The sequence below is a fragment of the Schistocerca serialis genome, chromosome 4 (genome assembly GCF_023864345.2).
Source record: "Schistocerca serialis cubense isolate TAMUIC-IGC-003099 chromosome 4, iqSchSeri2.2, whole genome shotgun sequence".
Classification (NCBI taxonomy): Eukaryota; Metazoa; Arthropoda; class Insecta; order Orthoptera; family Acrididae; genus Schistocerca; species Schistocerca serialis.
Window position 1 is genome coordinate 416,315,384 of NC_064641.1, and position 10,157 is coordinate 416,325,540.

Genomic DNA, 10,157 nt, shown 5'->3' on the forward strand with positions numbered 1-10,157 from the left:
GCGCCTTAACTTAACCTACGTTGCGCCTTAACCTAACCTAATTTGTGCCTTAACCTAACCTAATTTGTGCCTTAACCTAACCCAATTTGTGCCTTAACCTAACCTAATTTGTGCCTTAACCTAACCTAATTTGTGCCTTAACCTAACCTAATTTGTGCCTTAACCTAACCTAATTTGTGCCTTAACCTAACCTAATTTGTGCCTTAACGTAACCCATGTTGTGCCTTAACGTAACCCATGTTGTGCCTTAACGTAACCCATGTTGTGCCTTAACCTAACCCATGTTGTGCCTTAACCTAACCCATGTTGTGCCTTAACGTAACCCATGTTGTGCCTTAACGTAACCCATGTTGTGCCTTAACGTAACCCATGTTGTGCCTTAACGTAACCCATGTTGTGCCTTAACCTAACCCATGTTGTGCCTTAACCTAACCCATGTTGTGCCTTAACCTAACCCATGTTGTGCCTTAACCTAACCCATGTTGTGCCTTAACCTAACCCATGTTGTGCCTTAACCTAACCTATAATGTGCCTTAACCTAACCTATAATGTGCCTTAACCTAACCTATAATATGCCTTAACCTAACCTAAAGTGCGCCGTAACCTAAACTATATTGCGCCTTAACCAGACGCACGTTGTCGCTGAACCTGCTCTGTAATTGTTATGCAACTCGTTAAATTAGTGTAGTGTTGCCTAACCGCAACCCTCGCAATATAGTTCGCTACTCGCTCTGCCCGGTCCCCTGTGTATCGCGTCATGTTAAACACCTTGCAGGTGTTGCTGACTTTCCACATGCTCCTGCTATACACTGTAATGTGGATAGCAGCAGGACGTACATGCCCCCCCTTTCCCCCCTGCCTTCGCAAGCTGGTCGGTGAGAAGTTTGCATGTTCAATGCCCTTCGCATGCCGACGTACTCAGCCTACGTTGTGGTACGGCCTGTCACCTGTCCGCCGATGTACGCAAAACCCACAAACTGTACTGCACATTGGTCCGTATGTACTGAATGATACATCGTGGCACATGTGACCGTACGACGACTGCGCCTAGCAACAGCGGACCATACAGTCCAAATATTGTGCACGCAGCTACGTGTCGTCTCCCTATAAGAGCTGGATTGCAGTGTGGTACGCCATACAGACGTGTGGGAGGAACGGACGCCCTGGATGGCGATCAGCATGAGCAGTCTGTTGATGTAGTGGAGCGTGTATTCGGACGTAGTCGTCTCTTCTCACACACCATGATAGCATGTTGCACCGTGTTCCACATCTGCGACATGCTGCAGAGGCCGGCTGACAGTCGTTCGCGCAATGGACACCGCATACGTACGGGGTCTACCTTCCACGTGTTCTCTAGGCGTGCACATGTTGTTGCGTCTATGTGGGCAGACGTAGTGTGTTGTGACACCTGACACAGGCATGCAATACTCGTTGCAAATGGCGATGGACGTGTACATTTGCTGGTGACGTTACGCAAATGAACAACTGGTAACCCGTTGTGGTGCGGTTGTTCTCGCTAGAGGTGAATCAGTGTTGGCGACGATCGGTCGAGCTATTAACCGGTTGTTTCAGGGATACCCACCATGCCCACGAACGTGAAAGGGGACCCACCATGCCCACGAACGTGAAAGGGGATCTGGGTGTGAGGCGATACGCGGCGGTGGCTGGGTGGGACCGTCCCCGGCCGGTGAGGGGGGGCCGCCCGGCGTGCTGGCAGCGCGGTGCGTGGGCGCACGCGCTACAGCCGGCTGGTGGGGGCGGCCAGTGGCAGGCGCGCCGGCCGACGGACGCGGCAGGCGGCGCAGCTGCGCGCCGGCGCCCCCTGCTCGCGGCGCCTTGCGGCCAAAGTAGGTCCTCGCGGGCCCGGTGCGAAGTGCGGTGGCCATCTGCAGTGTGCTGGTCCGATTGAGGACTTTGTGCGCTGAGGATGCGCCGCCGCCCGGCGCTCGGCGCCGCGACGCCGTCTGCTGCTCGGTCGCCCCAGCGGTTCTCGCAGGTGGTTTGTATCGCAGCTGTGCGGACGTGTTGGCGCGTGCGCTGTGCTGGGAGAGTTCGCTTCGGCACCCAAGTGGGGCTTTTGTCCTTCTGTGGCGCTGGCGTTGGAGCTGCCGGTCACCGTAGGTGGCGCGTGTTGTCTCCCGCCGGCAATGCCACGACAGCACGCTCCCGGGCCTCTGTCGGCAGCGGCAAGCTCAGTTGGGAGCACGGGTGGTCGCACCTAAAGCGTCTACTCGCCTAACTCCGGGCGATTGCGCCTCTCTCGAAACCGACCAAGTACTTAGGACGGCGCTGCGCGCCGCCGGGACCTGAGAGGGTTTCGAGGTGTGTTGTGCAGGGGAGCTCAGCCTCCTCCTGTTTGCAGAATAATTGAGCGGACGCTTGCGTGTTCGCGCGGGCCCCCGGGACGCACTCCCGGGCGGCCGGCTGCTCAGCTCTAGTTGACGCAGCTCCCTGGTTGATCCTGCCAGTAGTCATACGCTTGTCTCAAAGATTAAGCCATGCATGTCTCAGTACAAGCCGCATTAAGGTGAAACCGCGAATGGCTCATTAAATCAGTTATGGTTCCTTAGATCGTACCCACGTTACTTGGATAACTGTGGTAATTCTAGAGCCAATACATGCAAACAGAGTCCCGTGACTCTGTCTGGCGTGAGGTCAGTCGTTTGACGGCGCGTTTCGGGGCGGGCCCGCCCGCTGCCGGCGCGCCGTAGGGCACGGAAGCTCGCACTGGGGCGTATCGCTTTCCAGTCGGGTGTGCCGCGGCCGTCCTCACAGGGGAAGTGAAGCGTCTCACATAGCCTCTCCTTCCCAAGTGGCTCTTTCCGCCTTCCCGTGGTGCCAGATGTTAAGCTTGGCATCTGCCTTGCGACAAAAGGGAGAGCTGCGACCCAACCCGATGCGAAAGCGAAGGGTGCGTGGCACAGGGGGAGCTGTGTCGAGGGACCGAACACCAGTCCCTTTCTGTTCGCAGGGCACAGACCAGCAGGTGCTCTGCATGCCGGCGACCTCGTTTGTCGGCGTGGGATCACGGCGCGAGTCAGCAAGGGTGCTTTGCCGCGCCCCTGGGTAACCGGGGCGTGTTCTGCCAAACCCAGGAGGTGGTGACATCGCCTGGGCCAGGTTAGATGGGCCCAGACCGCCGAACGACTGGGGGACCGACCCACCACCTGAGTAGGAGTGGGTCCTTGGCCTTCAGGTGGAAACTCGGGCTAGTAGGCGGCGAAGGGCGAGGGGTGCATCCGCCTGTCCGGAGTGCGGGGTGCACTTGCCGAGGAGCGTCGAGTGAAATTTTCGACGACGAGGCCTTCGACGGGGACCAGTGCGCTGGCAACGGCGCGCTGAACCCTGCAGCTCAGGAGTGCCCTTGACCTAGGGGCGAGGTCGGTGGGCGAGCTGCAACAGTCCCCCCCCATGCCAGAGGAGCCGGTCCGGGGCAAGAGACGGGCTCCCAACTTTTTCACTCGTCAAATAAATCATGGCTGACCAAGAGACGAGTGAGTCGAGTGTTATATCGAGGTGTTCGACACTTACTGTTCCCACCCCTGAAGTGGGCCTGGGGCAGAACGCAGAGAACGTGACAGAATGGCATACTAAGATAAATCAATTGTTAGACACTAGTATCAAAAACGGTAAAATTAGTAACACAGCAGTACTCTCAATTAAGAAGGAGCTCGCCACCTGGGCTATCGCTAGCGCGAAGCTCGAGGGACGACTCGAGGAATTGGAAAAGGAAAATGAACGACTACGGAAACAGCCCACCAAAACGTGGGCAGGAGTGGTCGCACAAGCGGCCACCAAAGCACAAGCCACAAAAGAGACTATTGAAAAGGTATCCAAAAAGCCTGACACGGCTGTCTTCATAAGACCCCTGCCAGGCCAGGATATCAAAAAAGTGCAGGAATTATTTACAACTACTATAAATCCTGCAGCAGACAAAATAAAAATAAACAAGGTAAAGGCAACAAAAAACGTTGTTATAGTAGATGTTGCGACTGAAGAGGACAGGGACAAAATATTAAAACATGAAAAACTCAAAAAGGTTGTCAAGTGTGAACCGCCCAAAAAGCGGAATCCCTTAGTAATCCTATACGACGTACCCACTGCAATAAACGAAAACGACATCCATGAGACAATAAATCAACAAAATTTTGAGAACATGAGTCTGGACAATTTCAAAAAAGAGTTCAAATTACGATTTAGAACTGGACCCAGAGAGCGCGATGTTGTACACCATGTAGCTGAAGTTTCGGGGAATATGTGGCGTAAGCTCACTACTATGGGCAGAATCTACATGGGGTTCCACTCGATAAACGTTAGGGACTACCTTGTAGTTCCCCGGTGTCATAATTGTGGAGACCTCGATCATGTTCACAAACACTGTGAGCGAAAGCCGGCTTGCTCCAGGTGTGGTGCAGAAGATCACACCAGGAAAACGTGTGGCAAAACAGGGATATGTATCCCTTGTACAAGACGAGGAAAAAAGAACTGTAATGCCACGGGAAGAAATTGCCCCACATATAGGTTATTAGAACAAAGACTTATCTCGAGAACTGATTATGGCTGAGTCCATATCAGGCGGCAGGAAGCCTAAGAGAAAGTATCCGAGTAAAAGGGCGAGGGATGCACTAAGGGCCAGCAGATTTAGGGAGTTCTTACAAGGAGTTACCAATATCCGAATCATGAAAGTAGACACGAAAGATGCTGGTGTACAAACGGACCCCTGTGGTTACATTGGTGCTTCCTCTCCCCCAAGACGGGGACTAGGGTCGCTTAAAGAGCTAGAACGACCAAAAGGGCATCCTGTGGCAAAACCACAGACGAACGTACCAGAGAAACAAGACATACAAGTCAATATAATAAACAGTACATTTTCCTCTACCAACTCTGGCATACAAAAAGGTTTGGGCGTAGATCCCAAAAGGGTATACCCCAACCTAGAACACGCACTACAATTAGCACGCCTGGAGGAGCCGGCGGTCCTCACCACAGCCCTGAGGCATGTGGTACGTGTCGGTCATGAATACGGCAGAGACGTCACCTTCTCGGTGATGGAGGCTGTCGACAGAATACAGCTGAAGACAATGAATCTCCCCACCGACTTTGGAGCCCTGCGTGACCTGATCAAAAAAGTATTTGACAGACGAAATGAGAAATTTGATCTAGATGAACTTTACAGTCAATCTGTCATAACAAATGGAAGAATAGCCCACGACTGGAACAAGAACTGGCCCGAATCACATATAAGAACATATTATGCACGAGACCCATTTAAACGTAGGACAGATTAACTCACATAACAGCAAATTAGTCATGCAGGAACTCCGCAGAGTCGTGGAGGAGAGGAGTCTGGATGTGCTCTGTTTGCAGGAACCATACTCCCTGGCTGGGCGAATCCCATTTGCGGCAGTAAGTTGGCAGGTCATTCACAGTGGAGCAGAACCCAGAGCAGCTATAATGATCATCAACAAAGCGCTAAGAGCCACGGTTCTCTCCCAGTTTTCCGACGATCACTGCAACGTCGTGGAACTACAAACACCAGCTGGAGTACTATACATCATAAACATGTATTTCCAGTACGGCCGGACAATAGATGAATTCCTTGACAAGCTTACACAAGTAACCACGGCGTTGCGGGGACGTCGATGTGTTATTACAGCAGACATAAATGCCAAGTCCCCCCTGTGGTTCAGCGGCACACGAGATGACCGAGGAGAAAAGGCTGAAGAGACCATCATGGCGCTACAGCTAATGGTCGCCAATAAGCAAGGAAACCCGCCCACCTACGCAGGAGGTGGGGGCGAGGGCACTAACATTGACGTTACATTGGTCACGCCCAATCTCGCCACCAAAGTAACAAACTGGATGGTCTGGGACCAGGTAACAACCAGTGACCACAATCTCATCACATTCTCATTGGGAGACGAAGAATGCCGCTGGGACATGGGGTGGGAGACACAGCTAAACTACAACAGAGCTGACTGGGATCGCCTGGCAAGGAATTGTGAAATACCGACATTGCCCGACGGTGACGAAAATGTCGAGGGATACGCAGACGAGCTGGTGAAAGCAGTCGTAAGGGCGCTAAAGGCCGCTGTACCAACCAGGAGGAGAGCCGTAGCGGCCTCTCCGTCACCATGGTCAACCGAGCTGGGACAGATGCGCCAGTCTGTCAGGAGGGCCAGGAGGTACTACCAGCGAAGTGTCGTCTGGGAAGAAAAGCAACGTTGGCTGCTGAGATACAGAGAGGCCAAGGAGCACTTCCAGCAAGAGCTCAAAGCCGTGAGGCTACAGAGTTGGGAAAAATATGTACAAACGCAACTAGCTACAGACCCATGGGGTGTACCATATAAGTTGGTGCGGGAAAAGATCAGGTCACCCATGGTGTTGTCCACCGTCAGGGATCAGGGCAGGATGACGGAAACCTGGCAGGAGACTGCTGAGGTCCTCCTCCGTGTCCTGCTGCCTGACGATGGCGAGAATGAGGACTCTGAGGCACAACAGCAGATTCGGAGACAAGATCTAGAGGAATACCGAAACAACAATATGGTATATCCCTTCTCCGAGGAAGAAGTAGCTACACAAATAAAAGCCCTTAAAAGAGGCAAGGCTCCAGGCCCAGACGGCATCACCGCAGAGGTGGTGCAATTCCTGGCTCCCCAATTGGTGGCACCTCTCACAAAGTTGTACAACGAGTGTCTGCGGCTCGGGAAATTCCCCCAAATATGGAAAAGGGCTACAGTTGTAATAATCAAGAAAAGTCGAGACAAAGATCCACGAGAACCCAAATCCTACAGGCCCATATGTCTATTAGACACACTGGGGAAACTTTTTGAGAGGTTGCTGGCAGACAGACTGGCAGCACATCGAGTGTTGTGCGGGATGAGTAACAGACAATTCGGTTTCAGGACGGGGAGATCGGCCTCTGACGCCATCGCCCTGGCTGCTGAGGTCTGCGCCTCTACCCCGCACAAATACGTGGTCGGCATCATGGTGGATATCAGTGGCGCCTTTGACAGCCTGTGGTGGCCCTCGCTCTTCTCTCGATTGCGAGAGAAGGAGTGCCCAGCGTCGCTATATGGCTGTCTCAGGAGCTATTGTGAGAATAGGGAGGTCTGGCTATCGTCCCCTAGCGGAAGAGTAAGCAAAAAGATCACCAAGAGGTGTCCACAGGGGTCAGTCCTGGGGCCACTCTTTTGGGATGTTAATATGGAACCTCTTTTGGACAACCTTCAGAACAGCGACGATGTGCTAGAGGGCATAGCCTACGCGGACGACCTCCTTCTGCTGGTTGGTGGCCGTAGCCGCGAAGACTTAGAGCCGAAAATTGAAAGGGCCATAACAATCCTAAGTACATGGTGCCACCTGTCCAAAATGAAGATTTCTCCAACAAAATCTACATATCTACTCTTAAAAGGACAACTAGTTAGAAATCCAACTGTGAGGATAGACGGCTCACCAGTTCTTCGACGCCATGAAGCGCGATACCTGGGCGTAGTCGTCGATGAGAGGTGGACATATACATCACACATAGATACCGTTACACAAAAATCCTTGGAAACATTAAATCATCTCATTGCAATTGGACACAAGCGATTTCACCTACCACCAGAACTAATCAAATTATATCATAATAGCATATTGACTTCAATTGTAGGATATGGATCAGGAATCTGGGCCCACAGACTCACGAGGGTTATGCCTGCCATGGCTGTGAGAAGAGTGCAGCGGAGCATGTTACTAAGATAAGTGGGAGCATACAGAACTACACCTGGAGGAGCCCTAACAGTACTGATGGGGCTCTGCCCGCTCGACATTAAAATCCGGGAACAGGCAGCATGGTACTGGATAAAAAAGGGAAACAGGGACAAAGTAGTTGAATTGATGGGTATATATGTGGGGAACAAAATTGAAATCAAACGAAGGGGGGAAGAACTTTGGCAAGAACAATGGGATAACGAGGAAACCGGTCGGCGAACACATGAACTGCTGCCCAATATTAGGGAAAGGTTACAACTAAAGCACTTCACACCATCACGAGGACTGCTGCACTTCCTCACAGGTCATGGACCCTACCCGGCATATCTATGCCGGTTTGGGAAACAGGCGACACCAGCGTGTGACTGTGGGGCCACACCAGGCACCCCGGAACACGTGGTGTATGAGTGCCACCTCTTCGACGATGTAGCCGCGCAACTTCGTCAGCAATTACCAAATCACGACACGTATCACCTGCTCAGGCATGAGGACCACTTTACAACCTTGAATAAATTATCTAACGAAATATCACTCAAAGTGATAAGGGACTATTTAAGGAACAACAATTAAGACCTAACTATTCCCAAATGAGACTCTGCGCATTCTGACCTGTTCCGCCGAGGCGAGGACTTGGCCAGCCGCTTTACGGCTGGAATCCGCCATGCCTGGGATTAGGAGGTAGGGTGCGCCCAACTACCGATTTGAGACACTCACCAACTTTGACACTAGGTTAAGAAAGAGTAGACGTAGGATAAGCTAGGATAGAAACCATTAGTATAGTACTGCAGCGTATCGAAACTCCGGCCAGCCTGGTGCCAGGGGCACGTTCACCGGGATTAGCTCGGTGAACAAGGCCAACAATGTAGGTTTATACTATTCTGGCACAAATGTAAACGCTGCAGGTAGAAGTAGCTTAGCATAAGTAGAATATAACAATGTAGGAAAATAGACAGAAGTGCCCATAGTGTGAGCAACAGAAAAGTAACAAATTGTGCTAGCTGTAGTACTAATATAAAATACAAATGTATCAAATAGGACCCACTAATTGTATAAGGTGGTGGGTTGTCTGTATGATATAAGAATATTGAGATTAAAGAATTTAAAAAAAAAAAAAAAAAAAAAAAAAAAAAAAAAAAAAAAAAAAAAAAAAAAAGAGTCCCGACCAGAGATGGAAGGGACGCTTTTATTAGATCAAAACCAATCGGTCGGCTCGTCCGGTCCGTTTGCCTTGGTGACTCTGAATAACTTTGGGCTGATCGCACGGTCCTCGTACCGGCGACGCATCTTTCAAATGTCTGCCTTATCAACTGTCGATGGTAGGTTCTGCGCCTACCATGGTTGTAATGGGTAACGGGGAATCAGGGTTCGATTCCGGAGAGGGAGCCTGAGAAACGGCTACCACATCCAAGGAAGGCAGCGGGCGCGCAAATTACCCACTCCCGGCATGGGGAGGTAGTGACGAAAAATAACGATACGGGACTCATCCGAGGCCCCGTAATCGGAATGAGTACACTTTAAATCCTTTAACGAGTATCTATTGGAGGGCAAGTCTGGTGCCAGCAGCCGCGGTAATTCCAGCTCCAATAGCGTATATTAAAGTTGTTGCGGTTAAAAAGCTCGTAGTTGGATTTGTGTCCCACGCTGTTGGTTCACCGCCCGTCGGTGTTTAACTGGCATGTATCGTGGGACGTCCTGCCGGTGGGGCGAGCCGAAGGCGTGCGACCGCCTCGTGCATGCTCGTGCGTCCCGAGGCGGACCCCGTTGAAATCCTACCAGGGTGCTCTTTATTGAGTGTCTCGGTGGGCCGGCACGTTTACTTTGAACAAATTAGAGTGCTTAAAGCAGGCAAGCCCGCCTGAATACTGTGTGCATGGAATAATGGAATAGGACCTCGGTTCTATTTTGTTGGTTTTCGGAACCCGAGGTAATGATTAATAGGGACAGGCGGGGGCATTCGTATTGCGACGTTAGAGGTGAAATTCTTGGATCGTCGCAAGACGAACAGAAGCGAAAGCATTTGCCAAGTATGTTTTCATTAATCAAGAACGAAAGTTAGAGGTTCGAAGGCGATCAGATACCGCCCTAGTTCTAACCATAAACGATGCCAGCCAGCGATCCGCCGCAGTTCCTCCGATGACTCGGCGGGCAGCCTCCGGGAAACCAAAGCTTTTGGGTTCCGGGGGAAGTATGGTTGCAAAGCTGAAACTTAAAGGAATTGACGGAAGGGCACCACCAGGAGTGGAGCCTGCGGCTTAATTTGACTCAACACGGGAAACCTCACCAGGCCCGGACACCGGAAGGATTGACAGATTGATAGCTCTTTCTTGATTCGGTGGGTGGTGGTGCATGGCCGTTCTTAGTTGGTGGAGCGATTTGTCTGGTTAATTCCGATAACGAACGAG